The sequence below is a fragment of the Apodemus sylvaticus genome, chromosome 5, assembly GCF_947179515.1.
Source record: "Apodemus sylvaticus chromosome 5, mApoSyl1.1, whole genome shotgun sequence".
Classification (NCBI taxonomy): Eukaryota; Metazoa; Chordata; class Mammalia; order Rodentia; family Muridae; genus Apodemus; species Apodemus sylvaticus.
Window position 1 is genome coordinate 53,779,777 of NC_067476.1, and position 20,849 is coordinate 53,800,625.

The following is a 20,849-nucleotide window of genomic DNA, read 5'->3' on the forward strand; positions in this document are numbered from 1 at the left end:
GATGTACTTGATCATGTATAAACTAAAGTTAGCCAGGTAGTAGTGGAGCAGGCCTTTAATCCCAGCACTCGGGAGGCAGCAGGCAGATCTCTGAGTTCAAGGCCAGCCTCGTCTACAAAGTGAGTTCCAGGACAGCCAGGGCTACACAGAGAAACCCTGTCTCAAACAAACAAACAAACAAACAAACAAACAAACAAACAAAAAAAACAAAAAGAAAGGAAAGAAGGAAGGAAGGAAGAAGGAAGGAAGGAAAGAAGGAAGGAAGAGAAAGAAAATCCCCTTGCTTTTATTTCCCCTGTTAATTAAGATTACCCTGCCTTTTCTTGAAAACTGAAAATGTATGAGGCCAGGCTATTCCACTTACAAAGTTCTCTGAGGATGGTGAGGGCGCTTGTCAACGGTGGACACCGGGTGAGGTGAGCAGGAGGGCCACTGCTTCCGGTGCTGAGCCACTCACGCTGCTGTGGACAGGAAGCAGCTGGCAGCTCCTCAGTTCTTCTCCGCCTAGGGGAGATGTCACACTCTGCTCCCCCTCACACGGTCCCTGTGTCTCTCTTCTCCTGCTTCTTAGCACATTTTGCTTTTCTCTGTGGCCTGCCAAACAAGAGTTTGTTCTACCCAGATGACCCCAGATTCCCTCCAAGTACCTCCCCCTTCCCCTCTGGCTGCTCTGAGTTCTCCAAATGACTGACTGGGAAAACTTGAAAAAGTCTTCCCAGCTTGTCTGCGGTGGACTCAATACCCTGTCAGGGCACCAAAAAGACACCAGAAGATGCTCCCTGCTTCCAACTGTGTGTGCAAGGGTCAGAAAAGACACAACCAAGGTGATCAACGCCACGATTTTTTGCAGGATCTCCCATCCTTTTAGTGAGCAAATGACTCTTTCCCCTGCAACCCAGAAGCTGTCCAACACAAGTCTTGGACTATTCACTGTGTCTCAGATCCATTCCAACAGGATGACCAGTCGGTGGTTTGTGTGCAAATGACTTCCATGGCTACAATGAAATATTGACAGCTTTGAGGACAACAAAATACCAAGCAGCATAAAAACCACATGGTGCATATTTCCTATACTACCTCCAGGAAGACACAGCAACACACAGCAGAGAAGAGGAGAAAAAAAAAACAATTTAAATACTCTCTTCCCGTCTTATCCCCACCACCATTCAATAAAATAGACAGACAGACAGACAGACAGACAGACAGACAGACAAACCAAAATAAAATGAAAAACAGAACTTGACCTGGGCCCTACTCTTGGCTTCTGAGTGGCATGTATATTACGTCCTGACAACGCACAGATGGTTGTCTGGGTGCTGCGGTCAAAGCCGTGTAACAGAACATGCCAACATCACTTCCACCTCTGTTCTCTACATGACCCAGTGCCATGGCTTCTCGCAGTCACCAAAGCTTCCTCTTCTAGATAAGCGTCTCTAAGTCTGAGGCCCTGGCTGTCCTTGTCTTTTCCTTTTGCCCTGACCCCGTGTGGAGTCCATCGGCTTTCTCTTCTAGTTAAACACACGGTGCTCTCGGTTTGTAGGAGGAGAAGTACTGAGCATCCTGTGACATGATGGTGTCACCTGCCCCCTGTGCAAGCAACACTGTGAGGGGCCCTGCACACAGCCTCCACTCAACACACACAGCATCTACCGTATGCTCGAGGCACAAGGAGATTACAATGGTTAAGCAAACCCAATTCTCCACCTACAAGGAGCCAGCATTCACATCTGAGCCAATGGTGGTGGGATGCGCGCGAAATGAATTGCGAGTTCCGAGCACCACATTTTGGCTGAGCTCAGCTTAGCTTCTCCAGCTCCCACCTGAAGGGTGATCCAGACGAGGATCCAAACGCACAGCACTCCAGCTCTGTCGGTCACTGCTGTTCGAGGTCTGAGGGCATGGGCTGTCTGACCATCCACGTGCCGACAGACTGCGGGACTAGCCCACAAAAGTCTGGTTCATAAAGTGACTTAAGCACTGCTTCAGTTGCTAGTCCTCAAAGCAATGGGCACAGGGACACGGGGACAAGGAGGAAGAGTTCACTCCCCTTTGTGCTCCTAAGTTCCAGTGCCTGCCCTTTGTCCCCAAGCTAGCCCTAAGTGTTCCGTTGACCCCTGCAGGATCCTAAGAGGGTCGTGCCCTCCCAACACATATTCTCACGATTCCTCTTCCTAGGATAAGAGAATCTCTCTGAGGTATTAGAAGGGAGGCAGCTGTTCTTTAATTCATACTATTATTGTAAAGAGCATGACTCATTCCTTTTAAAGATACTATTATTTTATGAGTCCTTTATCTTAAAGATTTCATTATTTGTGTGTTGTGCACGCATGAGCACAGTTTAACTGCAGCAGAGGACAGCATGGGAAGTCCTGAGCTGGAGTTACAGCCAGTTATGAGCCTCACCGCATGGGTGCTGGGAACCACACCCGGGTGGGTCCTCTACAGGAGTACATGCTCTTAACTCTGAACCATCTCCCAAGTCCCACTGCTTTCTGTGTGTGTGTGTGTGTGTGTGTGTGTGTGTGTGTGTGTGTTGACTAGATGGCTTAGCCAGTAAAGGCACTCACCATCAAGTTGATAAACTGAGTTTGATCCCTGGGACCACATGGTAGAAGGAAAGAACAATTTCTGCAAGTTGTCCTCTGACCTACACACACACACACACCAAACAAACAAGCAAGCAGATAAATTAAACATTTCTTAAAGAGGAAGGAGCATCTAAGGTAGTGTTTCTCAACTTGTGGGTGGCAACCCTTGGTGGGGTTGAACAATCCTTTCATATATCAGATATTTACAACAAGAGTCACAAGAGTGACGAAATTACAGTTATGAAGAGGCAATTTAAAAAGAAACATTTATGGTTCGGGGTCACTACAACATGAAGAACTGTATCAGAGGTCAAAGCATCAGGAAGGTTGAGACCCACCGAGCCAGGAGGTAGCTTAGCCAGTTAAGAGCTTGCCTTGCAATTATGAGAACCAGTGCTCAATCTCCAGAAGCCACATTCAAATAAAGAAAAACAAAACAAAACAAAACCAACCAACCCTGGCCAGCATGGTGGTGTGCTGGCAACCCCAGCACTGGATGTGAGGATTTAAAGAAAGATGATTGTGGCTCACTGGGGCCCACTTGCTGAGCTCTGGGCTAGTGACAGCTCCTGACAGAATGTGGACAGTGCCGGAGGATACCTTTATATAGTAGAAAGACTGCAGTGGAAAATACCAACAGTCTTGTTTCTTTTAAGGGTTTTGATACCTCAGACTTTGAGGTAGCATCCCCGTTAAATTTATTTTTAATATATTATTTCTATTCATCTTTGCCAATTCATTAGGTAAAAACTGTGCACACAGGCTCCTTTAATTTTACAGATTAGCAGTGAGACTGACCATGTCTGGCATTTCTCTACTTCTCATTACATCTTTTTTTTGTTTGATTTTGTTTGTTGTTTTTTGGATTTTTTTTTTTTTCGAGACAGGGTTTCTCTGTATAGCCCTGGCTGTCCTGGAACTCACTCTGTAGACCAGGCTAGCCTCGAACTCAGAAATCCACCTGCCTCTGCCTCCCAGAGTGCTGGGATTACAGGTGTGTGCCCCCACCACCCGGGAATTGTTTTTTTTTTTTAAATTCCAGGGTCAATCTTTTATTTCCTTCTATTTGAAGCAAAATATTACCCAAAGTGTCATGCTTTATATTTTACCCTCTGTGGTGGGGATCAATTCCAGGGCCTACGTGTGCTAGACAAGCACTCTCATAGTAAGCTTTGGGATTTTTTTTTTCAAAACCAAAATGAAACATTTAGCCACTGGGCCTGGTGGGCAGTGACTATTCTTGGGAGCTTATAAATTGGACCACCTTGATTTTGCCAGTGGGGCTGAATTTTACTGTGACGTCTATGGGAGTGGCTCTGTGCCAGGCTGGAAGGAGGGCATAAGATTTCTAGGCTCATGGCCTCACAGACAAATGCAGGAATACCTGCAAACTGGTATCACGACCCTGAAACCTTAGGAATAATCAGTCTAAGCTTCCTTTATCTTCACTGGCTTCATCTGCCATTATGAAACTATTTAGGGAAAAAGAAAATCAATTTTGATTTTTTTTCCAGGACTGCAGAGCTATCAATCAATTCTGAGCACAGTTCACTCAAAGCAAGTCTACTCATCTGTGAACGGTGACCCCTTATAGCTTCCTCTTTACCTGGTTCTAACCAAGCTACAGCCTGAGATGAGGGCGGGTGTTCTTGGCTTCTCATAGTCTTCCCTGCTGGACTGAGAAGATGCTCAATATGTCTAAATTAGACAAGCGGAGGCTCGGGGCAGCGTGCTTGGCACACATTACACGTCAGCATTAGGCTCCCGTAGTTATCACGCCATCAGTCAACTGAGCTTCTCAGGGAGTACGGCTTGGGAAAGGCAGAAACCTGAGCAGGCTGGGGCAGAGAGTGAGGCCGAGAGATAAGGAGGGCGAGAGGGTATCCGAGGGCTGCAAGGCTGTGGAGAATCTGATTTGTGTGGTACTTGAAAAAACGTGGAGTACTGGTCAGCTTGGTCTATTCATACCCAGTTTCCAATTATCCTCGTCCCCGCTTCGGCTGTCTGGCATCGATCCGTTCGATCCGTGCCATCCCAAATTCCCATCCGAGCACAGAAGAGTGACCAGCGAGCCTAGACATACGGCTTCCTACAGGTTGCGCCAAATTAGACACTGGCAAACTGGTTTCATGCTCACTGCCTTGTATGCCACCTGAAGGGAGCTGTTGCCAACCAATAGGAACGTTACGGCCCAGGAGAAGAAAGGGGAGCCACTTGTCCCAGAATCCTCCATTACAATGAACATGGTCTTTCTTGGACTCACTAAGAAGATGTCTAACGGCTCTTCATGGTAGTCTCGCCCTACCTGTTTAGTCTAGAGCGGAGGTTCTCAACCTGTGAGTCAGGACTGCTTCGGGGGCGAACAGTTCTTTCACCTAAGACCATCCTGCACTCCAGATGTTTACATCATGATTATAACTACCAAAATTACAGTTATGAAGTAGCAAGGAAAATCATTTTATGATTGGGAGCCACCACAACACAAGGAACCGTATTAAAGGTTTGCAGTGTTAGGAAGGTTGGGAGCCACTGGCCTAGAGGCAGAAAGGTAAACAAAGGAACGGTAATTGTCTGTGCGCGTTTCCAGAGGTAGTGCCTAACAAACAGCGAGACCAGGCCTAAGCAAGGGCCTGGTCTCTCTGAGCAAGAGGGAAGCCAAGCCACCAGCCTACAGGTCTGCCCAAGCCCAGCCACTGCCAGGGGGTGGCACTCTGACTGGGAAGTAAGGCTGCAGTAAAGTGTGGGACTTCACAGAAGAGTTCCTGCAGCCAACGCTCATGGGCAGGGCACTCATGTAAAGCGGTGTGGAGAGCAGTGTGAAATCTTACTCTGTTCACAGAGTCTCCGACACATGCACGCTTGCTCTTCCCAGAAGCCACCTAGACTCCCTTTTCTTCATCCTTAATACAGGTTCTCTCTATTCACCCATCATGTTTTTCCTCTCCCCTTTTATTTATGAGGTCTTACTATGGACCCCATGCTAATAAGATGACTAACAGCCCTTTTGTGTGTTTGTGTCCCCCCCCCCTACAATCCCCTGGCCTCAGCTTCACAGGGGTTGGGATCACATGGTGGACTCCCACAGTCTGCCCTGCATCTTCCAGTACTGGGTATCAAGCCCATCTGTGGGCTAGGTAAGCACTCTGCCCTCAGGCACACCCAAGATCTGGAGGCTCAGTTCTGAAACTCCTCTGCTGTGGGCACTTCCCCTCAGCAGCTGAGGGTATGGAGGCTGAGGTAAAGTCTCCTCCCATTGCTTCCTCTATCCCACTATTCTGAAAATGTAGATGACTGTTTCTCAGAAATGCTGAGAGATAAACAAGGCTGCAGCACGAACAACAGCCCAGGCGATGGAGACCAGTGACTCTCTCCAGCTCAGACCTACTAAGGCCGGCCGCTATCTCAACGTCACAACACTTCATTCAAACATGCTCCAAGAGAATAAAAAAAAAAAAAAAAAAAAAAAAAAAAAAAAAAAAAGGAGTGTGCAGCTTACTGTTTGAGAAGCAAATGATATCTGGTATCACTTTACAAAAGTTGAGTTCATGAAAAAAAAAAAAGCCCTTAGAAAAACCTACTCTGAGCTGGACAGTGGTGGCACATGCCTTTAATCCCAGCATTTGGGAGGCAGAGGCAGGCAGATTTCTGAGTTCAAGGCCAGCCTGGTCTACAAAGTAAGTTCCAGGACAGCCAGGGCTACACAGAGAAACAGAGAAACCCTGTCTCGAAAAATACCAAAAAAAAAAAAAAAAAAAAAAAAAAAGAAAGAAAGAAAGAAAGAAAAGAAAAGAAAAGAAAGACCTAGCTCTGTTTTCCTTAGTGAAAAAAAAATTGAAGTTTAGAATTTATTCATAAGATATTATATAAAGTGTTACTCTCTTTTAAAAACTTATGGAAAAGAATGTTTATGTTGGCATGCCAACATTTAAAAGTATTAAGGTCTTCTACTGTTCAAAAATATGTTAAATAATAAAAGTAAAGTTAAGGGTGGCTTTACTCAAACTTAAGATCTCCTCTCCTCTCCTCTCCCTCTCTCTGTGTGTCTCACCCTGAAGCCCATGATGTCCTCAAACTCACAGCCATCCTGCCTCTGCCTCCCCCGTGCAAGGAGCTACCACGCCTACTTTCAATTTCTGAAGTGTATCAGGATCAGAGAATCTGGAAGCATCAAAGATTTGGTAACGGCCACAGTCTAAAGCTCTGTGAGAATTTCTCAGCCCAGGCATGACATTTCTCAGACATGTCAAAGCAGCGCACGACCGTCCAAACCCTTGCACGTCATCAACAGGGCCGACGCCTCCGTGGTAATGTGGAGCTTTTCCTGGAGACCTCGGCCATCTTAGTGCCAGAAGTCATTTTCATGACCTCACCCCAAACATGACACACAGGGGAGGGCTGCTCTGCTCCCCCTCGTTACCGCTACACGGAGCTGGCAGGAATCTCTCTCTCCCGTCACAAAACTCTTTCAAGGCAATGACCTGGGAGGAAGCGGTATGCTGATACCATGTGGGGAAAAGTCCTCAAATAGACAGACAGCTCACACGTATCTGTGTATGGTTTAAAGGAAATAAACAGCTCAGCTAGTTCCAATTCAAAACAGACCCAAGAGCTCAGTTTACCTTGGCCACAGCTACACCCATGTAGGAAGCTGAAGGTCCAGCTTATGCAGGAATTGTGTTATGTGCTAAAGGAGTGACCTGCAAGGCTGCCCACCCTGAGGTCGGGATGCAGTAGAGAGACATCTGCCCAGTGTGGCTGCAGGAGCAGAACCACACCAGTCTGACAGGGGTTCCCATCTTAAGTGACAGGTGGCTCCCGGCCACTTTGCTCTCCAGGGAAAGCAAGTGTGACACCTCTTCCTTGGGCTGCTCCTAATCGGTAGGTAGCTCATTCTGAGCCCACGAGAGTCTCCCGTTGCTGAGACCTGTCCATGGAGTCTTCCTGCCAGGGTGCTTGCCCTGCAGAACTAAGAGAGGAGAAGGAATCCTAAGAATACATAGTCTAACCGCCATCTTGAAAATTGCCGGTACTGAATTTTCGTTTTCATTTTTGCTCATTTAAAAACAGTCTGTAGCTCGACCTTGTGGTACCTGCGTTTCATTCCCGGGAGGCAAAGCAGGCAGGGCTCTTGAGTTTGGGGGCTGCCTGCTTTATAGAGTCAGTACCAGGCCAGCCAGGGCTATGTACTGTGACCCTGACAACAACAGCAACAGCGACAACAACATTAGTAATAGAGACCAGTGTTTTACTTGGTTTTGGGAAGCAGCATTTTCTGTAAAAGCAGTTATTTTTCTGATCAAAGAGGTGTCACCCAACAAAATTTCCAAAGGCATTTGATGTTTATTTCAAATACACTTTTACTTGAGATGAGCCTTGCCAGCCACTTTTTAAATCTTGCTTTTAATCTAGGCTTGATGCTGTTCTTTTGAAGTACTTAACTACACAGGGTTAAGGGTACACAAAAAATCCTTCATTTTTGGTCATACAAGAAAACTGACCTCACGGCTGATGGAGCATTCTTTACCCTTGGTCCCTCGGGGATGGGAGGGGGGGAACGGAAAGGATGACTAAGTTTAATATTTTGTGTCATCGAGGCTGGTGAGGTTTTTAACTAAAAAAAAAAAAAATGCAGGGCCCAGATCATGTGTTGGAATGATTCCAACAGTTAAACAGTAGTTTGCTTCTCGGGGGTTGGCTATGACACTGAGGCTGGCCTACCTGCTCAGGGTACACTCGTGAGGGCTGTTACAAGCCTTACACTTTCTGCCATTTGCCTTTCTAGGTGGTTCGCCACTGGCCAGCCTCTGCAGCTGGTCAAACCCAGCAGAACCTTCTAGAGGGCCCTGGAAAGAACACTTGACGGCCAGAGCGAACTGTGTTCAGTGTTTCCGTGCTAGTCCCTGGCCAGGGGAAATACCACATCAGAGGCATCTGGAAAAGACAGATGGCCCAGAGGAACAAAGCCCTCTCCAAGCCGGAAAGCACCAGCCCGCCTCCGTGTCCACCTGCCTGTCCTCAGCTGCCTGCAGACACTGAGCCATTGGCACCCGAGGCACAGCGGCCTAGGTCAGACACAGCCTGCAGGCCAGTGTGGTCTAACTTCCCAACTAACAGGTTTCTTATCTTGCTGAAGGCCCAGAGTAGTGGTTCTTTAGCAATGTCAGAAGACAGAGACATGTGGTCTGTGGGAAGGTCTACGTGCAGAGGTGCTATCCCTTGACAGAGCTATCACACAGGTCTCTCTCCATTCCAGAAAAGTTTGAGAAGGCTGACTGGCTTCTCTCCGTGTGGTGCGCACACTGCTTTTCTTGGCTCTTGTGTGAATAGGCTGAAGAGAGGGGCAGGCTACAAGGTGAACTGTTCAGAGGTAGAAAGGGTATGGCCTACAAAGGCCAAGTTCAGCAAATGTCGTTGAGGTTTTCTTTTATTTCCACAGTTCTGAGTCACACAGTTTCCTCTTTGGACTTTAACAATAACTAACAAGTCTTAGAAACATGAATCAGTATTCATGGGAAAATGCTAAAGTGCATCTTGTTCCTTATCCATGGTTTTATGTCCTTTAGAAATGTTTCTCACAGTCTCCTAGACTATTCAGAATTGAAGTTCAGTATCCGTAAGCGCTTCTGTGCTGTGTCTTCATCCCCCTCATGAGAGCAACTCCAGCCCCAGCCAACTGGAAAAGAGCTGACCCCTGGACCAGGGAGGCACACGCAGGATGCTGCTCACACGGTGAACTGGTCTGGCCTGGGAGGAAAGCAGAAGGAACCCCCAGACACCTCCAGTCTCAGAAGAAGGAACTGGGAATCTTGGAGTCCGGACAGAGGGGAGCAAAGAGGAGAAAACGACAGTGAACCATAGATAGAGAAGAGGATAGCGGCTGTTCTGTAGGGATGCAGGCACCTGGAGGACTCTTAGGGACCCAGCTGCGCCTGTGCCTTCAACAATCCTTATGATATGAATACCAAGAACAACAATAACTAAGAACAACAATAACCATCAGTTGCTGAACTCTTGCTATGTGATAAGGAGTGTTATAGGTGCTTTTAAGTATCATCAACTCCAATCTCATGTGGTGGTAATGTTTATGATCATGACTGTGGTGGTGGTGATGGTGATGGTGGTGGTGATAATGATGGTGGTGATGGTGATAGTGGTGGTGATAAAGATGGTGGTGATGGTGGTGGTGATAAAGATGGTGGTGATGGTGGTGGTGATAATGATGGTGGTGATGGTGATGGTGATGGTGGTGGTGAGGTGATATGATGATGCTAATGATGGAGTAGTAACACAGGCAAGGCAAAGGAAACAGCAAGAATCTCACCCTTCATGATCTGCCTCAGGAGCCTGTGCTCAAACATGGTAAACACCTCTCTTAGTGCTGTCCTGGACTTCCTGCCTCCTTCACTGCCCATCCTTACAAGAAAATCCCTCAATAAAAACATCTGACTTAGGAGGCCGGGTGTGGTGGCACACACCTTTAACCCCAGCACCCAGAAAGCAGAAGCGGGTGGATCCCTGTGAGTTCAAGGCCAGCCTGGTGAGTTCCGGAACAGCCAAGGGCTATAACAGAGAAACTGTGTCCAGCCCAGCTTTGCAAATCTTGGCTTTGCATAATAATGCACTGTATCTTGAGGTCACTGAGTCAACCATTTCTAAAAGGGGCTTTTAAAAATTGATATAATAATGGTGGCTGGAGAGCTGGCTCAGCAGTTAATAGCACTTGACTGCTCTTCCAGAGATCCTGAGTTCAATTCCCAGCAACCACATGGTGGCTCACAACCATCTGTAATGGCTTCTTCTGGTGTGTCTGAAGGCAGCTACAGTGTACATTAAATAAATAAATCTTTTTTTTTTTAAAACTTCACATAAAAGTCTGGGCTTTAGCTCAGTGGTAGAGTGCTCACTGGCTTCCGAGACGCCCTGGGTTCAAACCCTGGCCTTGCAATAGAAAAACAACAGCAAAAGCCTTGCCAATCGGTAACTGACATGGGTTTGTTGGAGGCCTTCCTTCCTGGGATGTGGGGTCAGTGTGAGCGTCAGGGGCGGCCCAGCATCCTCCTAAAGCTGGATGGATTGTTCTGAAAGAGGACACCACTGAAGATGGTCCCATGGGCATCTGTGAGCCCTGGCATGGTGTCACCTGAGGTGAGGCACACAGCCACCTCTTTCTTCACTCGCCTATTGTGCCGTTCAATCCTGGATCCTCACTGCCCCAGACAGTTACTGCCACTGTCTGTGGCCCTTCCAGGCCAGTGTTACCAGACACCAGATCCTCCATCTTCCCACATCTGTAGCACTCAGAATAGTGCCTGTGACAAGCATTCCATGCCTTTTATCCTTCCTAAAATATGAGAATAGCATGCATCTACTCTTTTTTTTAATATTTTTATTTTCTATATTCTTTGTTTACATTCCAAATGATTTTCCCTTTCCCGGATCCCCCCTCCCCATATGTCTCATAAACCTTCTTCTCTCCATCCCTTCTCCAATCGCCTCCCTCCTTTTTCTCTGTCCTTATATTCCGTTCCAATGCTAGATTAATCCTTCCCAGGATCAGGACCCTCTCCATACTTCTTCATGGGAGTCATTTGTTATGCGATTTGTGCCTTGGGTATTCAGGGCTTCTGGGCTAATTGAAAGCGAAGACACAATAAATTTTTTAAAGATTTTTACAGTGGTGATAGGAGGCAATGCTTGTTGATAACTTGGGGGGTGTTTTTGTATTTTGAGACAGAGTCTCACAAAGCTATCTAGACCAGGCAGGCCTTGAACTCCTGACTTTCCTGCTTCTACCTCCCAAATACTGTGATTATTGGCATTAGCTATGATACCCACTCACCCACTGGTAACTTTGGAAAGCGTTTTTTTTCTAGTTGTATATATGCCTCAAATATTTTAAAGTTAGGATTATGCATGTACGTGGTTCTGAAGTATCTTTTGACACCTAGGTTTTATTTTCTAAAAAAATATTTATTTTGTTTAAGAACAGCAATATATATATATATATACATACATACATATATATATATATACACACACTCAAAGACACACACACACATATATGTGCAATGAATGTTGATAACATTGTTTTTTGTTTTTGTTTTCATATATATATACATACATATATACACACATACACACACACACACACACACACACACATATATATATATATATATATAAACCACATGCTTGCAATACTCACAGAGGCCAGAAGGGAGAGTTAGAAACCCTAGAAGTGGCAGTTGTGAGCTGTCAAGTAGGTCCTGGGAATCAAACCCGGGGCCTCTCTAAGAGCAGCCAGTGCTTTTAACCATGGAGGCATCTCTCCAGCCCAACTTTTCCTATTCTTTCATACTACTTAAATGCTCTTTGAAAATGTGAGTTTTAAATGACAGTGGAGTCTTTTACTTAACATCCTCCTGCTGTAAGTCACTTAGTTCTTTCTACTTTGCCTTTATAACTATGCTGGCACGAATATGCTTATAGAGTATGCATGTGGAGACACACTTTTAACCCCAGCACTCAGGAAGCAGAGGCAGGAGGATTGCTATGAGTTTGAGGCTAGCCTGATCTACAGAGCGAGTTCCAGGTCTGAAAAAAATGATGCCTATATACAAACTTGTGCACAGCTGGTATTTTGCTATAGAAGTGATGACAGACATAGAGGTTCTAGGTCAGAGGGTGAATAATTTACACTTGCTTAGTGCAAATGACCCCTTGGGAATGCTCTCCCTCCCTCCCTCAGGCCGCACACAATGAATGTTCTACATACGGTATCAGGGTTAAAACAAATGATTACAGTTTTGGAAAGTATTTACCGTAACTGATTTCCTCAATGGGTTAGAATAGTGACCCATACATTTTAACTCCATGTTCATATATAATGTGCCAGAAGGAGGGTTTACATATATTAAGAACAAACCCATTATGACTGGAAGTTCCCAACTTCAGGACCCTGGAAGCCCTAACATGCTCTAGTATTTCAGAACAGAAACTGTATATTAGAAACCATTGAGCCAATCAACTCTCTTATGTATGAATAGAGTAAGCAAACCCAGAGAGGTTCTGTGTCCTGGCCAATGAACCAAAGCTGAAGCAGGCCCGAAGGGCCATCGCTTGAATGGAAAGAACAGCCCCCTGTTACGAGACAAGAAGAAAGACTATACAGATGTAGTTTCAAAAGAAAGTATTGCTCTAAATTCTATTTTGTCTTCATGTACAGAAATCTGAAAGAATTCTTTTATAGGAAAAAGCAAATGTTAACATCTTAAGTTATACTCTATTCAGCAAGATCCTCCTTGGAGTTACAAGGTTTCTTTTCTTTGCACCCTTAACATAGTCAGCATGTATCCACCGGACTCTCATCCAACCCAGTTACTAACTTTCTACAATGGCAAGTTCCTGTGTAAGTACTGAGGTAGGAGAGGAGAGTACCACAGGTAGGAGTGAGGGACTCCGGACTCGGGAGAGGTAGGGAGGAGGGCACATGAGTCCGCCACAACTGACCTGGCAGTGACAGGCACGCAGAACGTACGGTAGATGCTACCAAGCAATGCAGAGGGATGGCTTCCTGGGGGAAGTGCGCCTGCGCTTAGAGGAACCAGGGATAGAAGGAGAAGGCACTGAATGAAGTGCTGTCAGATACGGCTAGCAAGAGATCTGGGGAGACACCTGTGTGCAAGGTGAAACTGGAGAGGTGTCCAGGGCCAGGCAGTGTTCAGGAATCTGTACCTTTGAGTAGAACTGTTGAGGAACCCATGGAAACCATTTAAGTTCTTTACCATGGCTATTTTCATGTTCACTCTAGTGGCAGTGCAGGAAAAGACTAGAAATATTGTAAACAGGAGATGAATATGTCTTGGTCCGGGCAGGCTTTGCTTGTCTCAGCTGGAGTGGGATGGAGGAAACATGAGATGTACCTGAGCAATACTTAACAGGAAGGAACAACAAGACAGAGAAGCAGGAGGTATCAATCAGAAGCGTAGAAAAGGACCAGGGCCAGCTTTCACACAAGAGGGATTTGCGCACACAGAGCTTGAGATCCAGAGAGTTCCCAGGTGTGTGCAGAAAACCACTGGAATCGCAAACCCAGAGACCAAGGGAGGGGCAAACGGGGCCACAGCTAAGCACCATTGTGTTGCAGCCACAACCCTTCCACACGAGGCAGCTTGTTGTCTTCTGCAGATGGGTAAAGGCAGATTAGCACCACGAGGAGCATAAGCCAGGCAGAACTGGCAGTGTCTCACAGCATTTCAAAAGGTGACATGGGACAAGCTCGAGTTCAAGTGTGCATCTCAAGTAACCGAAGACATCTAAGACATCATTTTAACACAGAAGTCAAGTTTTCTTTTTTAAATTAGGTTCTTTTTAGATTAACAAAGTATCGAGTTGCACCACCGGCCATGTGCAGGTGGGTCCTGGTGCTCTGTTCTTGTTCGTTCCCTACAGCATGACCATGAACGCCCTCTCCTGGAAGATGGCCAGCATTCTCTTTGTAGCAAGCCTTCCCCTGTGTCTTCTCTGCTTCTAGCACAGTCTCAGTGTGACCTGGCCATATCTAGTAGGGCCATGACACTGGATTTTGTAGAATTAGACACTATTCTTGACTTTCGCGCCAATAAGACATTCGGCCTTGGAATTTGTGGAATTAAATTAAATGGAATTGAATTTTGCGGATGAGGGTACAATGAAGGTGCCTGTTGGGTCCCCTGGTCCTGCCCACTCTTTCCCTCTGCTCTAGAAGGGAAAGAAGACAAAGGGGGCAGTGTGTACACCTTACGGGAAGTTTGGGAGGCAAAAAGCACAGAGAATCCTTCCCTCTAAACTGGGCCTGATGTGTAACCTCCTTAAACTTTGATCCACAGCTTCAATTGATCTCCCTTTTCAAAAAAATTTTTTTATTCTTATTATTTTTAGTAATGTGCATGTGTCTGTATCTGTGCGTAGATGTGTGAACATAATAAGGTACTCAAAGAGGACACTGGTGCTGGATCCTTCTGGAGCTGCTGGATGTGGGGGCTGGGACTTGAACCCAGGTCCTCTGGAAGAGCAGTATGTGCTCTTAACCACTGAAGCATCTTACCAGGCCCTCAGTGGATCATCTCGTACTATTCATACATGTATAGGCTCTTGATAATTTCTTAAAGCAAATTTCCAAACTTCAAGCATTTACAACAAACTACACAATTTTCTGACAATTCACACTACCAAAGTAACAGAATCAAGCATTACACAATGACATTTCAGTCAGAGACTAGGCCTCAGAGATGATGACAGTCCTGTCGGATACTGCTTAGCCCAGTTGCCTATTGTATAAGTGCACTCAGTGATATTAGCACAATGGTGAAATCACCCACAATGCATTTCCCAGACCATGCCATCCTCTATAAGAAGTTATGTGTACAGGCTGGAGAGAAGGCTGCGCAGTTATGAGCACTGACTGCTCTTCCAGAGGTCCCGAATTCAATTCCCAGTAACCACATGGGTGGCTCACAATCATCTGTAATGGGATCTGATTTTTATTTTTATTTTTTTTAATCTTTTAATTTTTCATATCCGTAGTTCTCAAAATCATCTTCTAAACCATGAACAGGGACACATGACACACAGTGCTGGGGAGGGAAGGGAGGCAGCTCAGGCAGTGGGAGAGTCTGGAGGAGCACACATCCCCCCCCCCATGCCTTCCCCCTCACACATTAAGCTAGTACAGTTACCCACTGCCTGTTATTCAGACTGTCCTTTGCTCTAGCTGGCCGGCACTTGCTCCCACCAGCTGTTAGACCACTCTGCTGTCAGCCCCACCTGCAAGGGAACAACCATCTTCATATTCATCTTTCAGTTTTCAGAGCTTGGAGATTCAGCTTCTGTCTATAACTCCCATATGACAGAAACAGCTATAACACCTACCAATGTCCTTCTAATAGTGATGTTGTTGTTGTTGTTGTTAAAAATTAATTTACTTATTTTATGTGTATGAGTACACTGCCACTGTCTTCAGACACACCAGAAGAGGGCACTGGATCCCTTTACAGATGATTGTGAGCCACCATGTGGTTGCTGGGATTTGAACTCAGGACCTCTGGAAGAGCAGTCATCCATCTCTCCAGCCCTAGCTTACTGAGCTTTAATTTGAGTTTTCCATAAGCCCTGAAGACTTTAGGAACTGAGAAATTCAATAAGGGAGCTTCATGACATCAAAACGACTTAAAACAAATTAGTTATACATTAGAGTATGTGTTTCCTTGTGCGTTAAATAGCAAGATCTAGTGGATAGCCTATTATGTTCTTCAAAGTGGAAATGGGCATAAACAATATACAGGTGTCTGCAATTATAATATGCACAATTAATCTACTGCTGTGTAATAAATTACCCTAGAACCTGAGCACTTAAACCAAGACCATTACATTATGGCACAGAACCCACAGGGCAGAGATATTCTCACACAGCCTAGCTGTATGCCTCACTATCCATCACAGCACAGCAGCCAAGGTTTCAGCCAGGGCTGTAATCTCACTGGAAGGTTTGACTGAGGGAGAAACTGCTTCTGAGCTTACTCACGCCCAGTCTCCGGCCTCCCCAGCCCAACCCTCTCCCACCACCTCTGCCCAGCTGTTGGCAAAATGCCTCCCTTGGCTCGGTGGCGTTTAGTTCTCTATAGGATGGTTGTTCATGGCACTGTGGTTGGCTTTCTTCAGAGAACAAGACAGTGAAGGCGGAAGTCTCTGCAACTTGATCTCAGAAGGGCATCCCCTCCTCTCTGCTATACTTCCTTCCCCAAAGTGAATCATTAAATCCATTCCACAGGCAGGGAAGCTAACCAAGAAACGCCTGCTGTTGTCGCAGACTGTGGGTCTGAAGGAGGGGTTTGATATAAGAACTTGAATTTCACTATCTTGTATGCTGCCTGCTGCCTGGTGACATAAAACATCTACAATTTTCTACAGGAGATGACGTCACAAGGGCCCTGAGTTCTACTTCACTTCGCTGATACATTCACACACAATCCAAGGAAACGCAAAGTCCCTAGGGGCTGGCAAAGACAGGGAAGCTCGACTTCCTCCTTGGGTATTTGCATCTTTATTTTATGCGTATGAGTGGTGCATGGGTGCACCACATGCATGCCTGGGGTTCGTGGAAGAAGGCTTGACACCTCCTGAAACTGGAGTGATAGACAATTGTGAGCCACATGGGTGCTGGGAATCAAACCCAGCTCCTCTGAAAGAGTGGTTAAAGTGCCCTTAGCCACTGAGGCATCTCCCCAGCCCCAGAAGCACCATTTCTCTATCCAGCTTATAGACTTCAGGTTGGAAGCCCCTGCATATGAAGTCAACAGTCTATCTTACACCATCTTAAAAGCCAGGTGGGTGCTTTGGGGATGGGCACAGAGATTCTTCGCCCATCTCTGGGATCCACCATCTGGGTTTACTATGTTTGTGGGAGATCTTTTTTTTTTTTTAAGTCAGTTTGAGGTCTACTCAGAAAAAAATCCAGTTCTGAAGACTTCCTTTTGTAGCTGCACAAGGCAAATGTTAGGCCCCTGCGAGTAACTCCTGGGGTTCGGGTTATAGGGACCCTTTACCTACTCTGGGCAGGTAGTCCTCAGCAATCTGAGTTAGCAGCAAGCCCTTGTTTGAAGTAATAACCACCTTTCTAATGCAAAGTAGAGAATGCAAGAACAGAGGGAGATAAATGTTTTCCGGCAGAATTCTTATCTTTTAAAAACTGGGGTCATTGAAAACAGGAATCTGAATCATCCCTGGAGGGGGAGGGGGCGCTTTACCTCTGTTTCTTTCATAGCCATGACCGATGCAGCCACGTTGCCAGCAAGTGTGGAATAGCCTGGGCTGCTGTGGAAGAGGCTGAGCCACAGAACCAGTCAACCGGACACATGCTTGCAGGTGTCCGGTTGCAATTCTGCCATCCTGGGCCTCAGTGGAAACATCTTGTCACTGCTCACAGGAATGCTTTGTTCTCATTTGCTCAGGGTAGGACAGAGGCCACAGGCAACACGTTTCATAACTGCACCGTGTCTAGTGCTGGACCTCGGTCCCAGAGCAGAGCCTGGCACTGGCTTTTCAGCTGTGGAATCACAGAAGTCTTGGGGACTCTGTTGTTCACTGAGGCAACTGAAGCACCCCGATTGTTTGATAACCAGCATTTCTGTGTGAGGGCAAACAACAAATACCAACTATGGAGAGCACTGCTTCTCCAAACACCCTCTCTGGGATGATGTTGCTATTGGAGCTGAGCTGACCCCCATCCCTACACCACTCTGGCCTGCGTGGAGGGAATAGAATGCAGCTTCCCAGTACCCTGTGCTGTGGCCTCTGGGTCTTGGATTACTTCTAAGGCCTGCAGAACCTGTCACTCAGATCTCTCTGGAGCATTTGCCCGACAGTATCCCCACATCAAGTTATATCTGGGCATACAGACCAGGACACTGCTGCTGGCTAAAGGCTTTTGTCGGGGGGAGAGGTCAGGTGTTCTGTGTGTCTGCCTGATCAGCATGGTTTTAACCTACAGGTAACATTGCCCCAAGGTGCCCATCACCGTATGGAGCAGAGGCCAAGGAAAACATGTTATTCATGCATCTTCCCACCTAAGAGCAGCTACTTGAAATGTGTGGATTCCACATTATTTCAGGCTTATCGTGAAGATCATTCTGCAGTGCTGCTGTGGGACATGTAAAATTATAAAATGCTTTTTGAACTACTAAAATGCTCCAGTTTGTTTTACTTCCTGCTTCTGGGAAGTGGATGGGGGGAGCTCTGAACACACACAGACCTGTGGAATTTAATCAAGTCCCTTCCTCCCTGAGGACTTCTCATCCGAGTAAACAAGACTCACACTGCACCTGCCTCTGATGCAGGTTGAAGAGCTGATGGAGATAATTTACAGACAGACAAATGTGCTCTTGGTATTTGAGAGCAGCGGTAAGAATTCAGGATTTAATCTGTTTCCGTGAAGAAATACGAGGATCATTGCAGTGAGTTAATGAAGCACTGTTTTAAATAGTTGGGGGGTTTTTTTGTCCATATAAGCTGCTTTCTGATTGTTTGTTTGTTGAGATATGTTCTGGCCATGGAGATAAGCTGGCTTCAAACTCACAACCCTGCTGGCATTGCCTCCTGAATCCTAGGATGACTATTCCACCAGGCTCCACTCAAGCTAGTTAAAAGCAAAGACAGAAAAGTGACTTAAAATGTTGAAATATAAGTTAACAGCGTTGCATCGACTCAGAATTTATCTGTGAGAACTCAGAGTTCCCTGGATGCTGTAATACACCTCCTTTTCCATAGGAAAATAACTTAAGATTACTTCCCTAAAATTTTGGAACTGCACCATGTCTGTGATAAATGCAACCCCAATTATTTTTAATACAATATCAACATAAATGTAAAGGTTGAGGCTGTCTGACGTGTCTCACTGTCATTTCCACATCGGCAAAGGAAGGCTGGACTTGATCAGCCATTGCTTTTGCCAGTTTTGTTAAGACACGAACTTTTGTTTCTTAAAACAAATATTATCGAATCCGTTGGCAATAAAGGCAAGGTTTGAGACAAGAAGCCTTCCTTCCTCCCACTTACCCCAAGAGCTCCGTCTCTCTGAGCAGACACAGAAATCAAAGGCTCCACAAGACGCTACCGCAGCCCTGCCTCACCTCCTCTACAAGTGTTTCATGGGTCACAGGGTCATTCTGGAGTGACGCCGCACTGCTGAGACCATAGAGAAAGAGTTGTTGGTGTCTTCTAGAACCCTCTTTTAGTTATACACAGATACACCCCACCCTCCACTTGGCCCTCAATCAGGTCTATCTGGAACTCGGTAATGTTCCCCTGCTGCATAGCCACCTGCCCACTGCCTTCATTTCTGTTTCATAGCATTTCCGTTTTTTCAAGTACTTTGGCCAAAATTCTAGGAATCTTTCTTGATTCCTCTCTCCTCCAAATGTTACTCAACCCAACAGTTAATCTTACCGAATTTTGTTTCTTAGGTTTTATTTTTAATTATATGTATGTGTGGGTATGTGCATGTGAGTGCTGTACCTAAGGAGGTCAGTAGAGGGCCTCGGGTCCCTAGAGCTGGAGTTACAGGTAGTGTAACTCCACTTGGTTGCTGAGAGCAAAACTCAGGCACTCTTTTTTTTCTTTTTTTCTTTCTTTTTTTTTTTTTTGTGTTTGGATTTGGTTTTTTCAAGACAGGGTTTCTCTGTGTAGCCTTGGCTGTCCTGGAACTCACTCTGTAGACCAGGCTGGCCTCAAACCCAGAAATCCACCTGCCTCTGCCTCCCAGAGTTACAGGTGTGCGCCACCACCACCCGGCACTCAGGCACTCTTAACAGAACTATTTCTCTAGCTGCTCTTATTGTTTTTACCTTCAACCCTCCAGGCCGCGCACCTCCTCAGGTCTGTGAGCCTGGCCTGTGGCACCTCCCTCCCACCCCCTCTTTCTGGTGCAGCACATGGGATTCTTAACCCTTTCTTTCTCCCTTTCTCTCACTCCCACAGTCTACAGTACAGTACGGCCACAGCGCTTCCTCCCATCTCCCGATTGCTCCAAAGTTATTTCCCACTTTGAATAAGAGACAGCCCCTGCTGACCTACTGGCCCTCCAGCACTCTGTTCCCAATGTCTGCCTTCTCGCTTCTCTGCCTGAGTTGCAGTGGTTTCTGGTTATTCCTTGGGCATGCCAGGCACGATCCTGCCTCTGCTATCCTATGCGTCCTCCCATCTACCCGTGTGGCATCTTCTTTTACTCCTTCCAGGTCTATACCATCTTCTCACGAGCATCACTCCCATCACCCACGTAAATCTACACTCATCACTGTCCCGTTTCTTTCTTTTTCCTGTTTACTCAGTAAACATGACTCTCTAACCTTCTAAAAGTGTACCTTATAAAAGCCGGGTATGGTGAGGCGTGCCTGTAATCCCCATACAAGGGAAGCTGAGGCAAATTTGAGACCAGTCTGAGCTACAGAGTGACCCTGTTGCAAAAACAATGAAAATCATGGAGTGTTTTTTAGGTATATTGCTCAAGGTTCACAGCCTCCAACTGGACGAGAAGGTCTACATGGAAGGTGACCAATAAATGTTTCTGAATTAAGAGGAAATGTCAAGAAAGGAAGGAGGGGGAGGGGAGAGAAGGAACAGAGGGAAACAAAGCAATCAGAAAACAACCCTGACTATGTACTAAAAGCCCAGGATCCTAAAGGGCCTTGTGAGTTCTAGTGGCAGAGCCTGCTTGTGCCCTCTCTTCTT

At 46.2% G+C, this 20,849-nt stretch overlaps 1 protein-coding gene across 4 annotated transcripts in view; it reads right to left on the reverse strand.

Moving 5' to 3' along the window:
• Wipf1 (WAS/WASL interacting protein family member 1) overlaps positions 1-20,849 on the reverse strand; it is a 105,028-nt gene that overhangs the window by 34,001 nt on the left and 50,178 nt on the right. The window contains exon 1 of one of the 4 annotated variants that reach the window (XM_052182718.1): positions 365-564. The exons of the other annotated variants lie outside the window; for them this stretch is intronic. The gene's annotated coding sequence lies outside the window, so the exon portion shown is untranslated. Of the gene's footprint in view, positions 1-364; positions 565-20,849 lie in introns of those variants that run through there. 4 annotated transcript variants of the gene reach the window in all.